The sequence below is a fragment of the Centruroides sculpturatus genome, unplaced genomic scaffold (genome assembly GCF_000671375.1).
Source record: "Centruroides sculpturatus isolate CEXI.00-Female unplaced genomic scaffold, Cexi_2.0 scaffold5898, whole genome shotgun sequence".
In the NCBI taxonomy this organism is placed as follows: domain Eukaryota; kingdom Metazoa; phylum Arthropoda; class Arachnida; order Scorpiones; family Buthidae; genus Centruroides; species Centruroides sculpturatus.
The window spans coordinates 2,651-3,762 of record NW_019390013.1 but is presented as its reverse complement, the minus strand read 5'-3'; the positions used below and the strand labels follow the sequence as shown (position 1 = coordinate 3,762).

General features: G+C 31.4%; 1 pseudogene; it reads right to left on the bottom strand.

The window, feature by feature from the left end:
- Positions 1-21: 21 nt before the first annotated feature.
- LOC111617400 overlaps positions 22-1,112 on the bottom strand; it is a 2,936-nt pseudogene continuing 1,845 nt past the window's right edge.

Sequence of the window (1,112 nt, the reverse complement as noted above, 5' to 3'; positions counted from 1 at the left end):
ATAAAGTACTATAAGATTTACAATAGTTTTATTTAATAAATAAAAACAAATATTCTTACCTGCATCAGGAATTGCCATTAATGCAGCAAATGCTCTCATGGCAGACCTCTTTAATTCATCTTGTTTTTCAAATTCTTGTTTAACAGCATTTGGCTTGACTTTGCTGGTACATGTATTTCTAAGAGGTTCCACAAGCTGTTCTAACCTCTGCAAAATTGCTGAAGGACAAAGTGTTGCTAGCCTAACTAACATAAGATAGGTGAGCATTTTAATGTCATAATGATCTCTCAGTCCATTCTCTACATGGTTCAAAAATTCAAATATATCTAATCGATCTATACAAGAATCTAAAAGTGTGTACATGCATTCAAAGGCAGCCTGAAAAAATTAATATAAAAATGTAAATGACAGAAAATTATGTTGAACTATTTCTTATTCTCTTATATATATGTTATTAAAATAATAATTAAATAATAGATGACTAAGTAGTAAGAAATATCTTATTGACAAGATTTATAAAGTCTTGTTTATAAAATTGTACTGCTGATTTATGTTACCAGCTTAGAGGTATGAAGGAGTACATGTCGAGAGATAATATTTGGCACAGAGTATTAGGTGCCCAAATCATTAAAAAAATCCAGACTTGTAGGTAGTCGGGGACCGAGAATCAAGTCAAAATAAAATACAAAATGGTGACCCTCTTCTACAAACAGGCACCTCACCCCACTGAAGTCAGGTGGGGGAGAGTACCACCCACAGTCATTCTAAATAAACTCTGACCTTAGGACTGAACACGTAATTTTTTTTACGTTAAATAAAATTTGTAATCTAATTTTGTACATTTGGGAGTGCTTCAAATATGACATTAAAACAGGGTGTCGTTACAAATAGGGTTTTTAACATTATCTAGTATAGTAAAATCGTGGGAACAATAAAAATTTGACGTTATATTAGGGTTGTCGTTAAATCCGATGACGTTATAATCGAATTAAACTGTATATTGTTTGTGCAAAATAAAAAAATAATTTCAGAAAATGCAATAGCCATGATTATTTTTTCAAAAATGGGAAATTTTTGTTATGCATCGATAAAAATTCAACCCGGGCCGACAC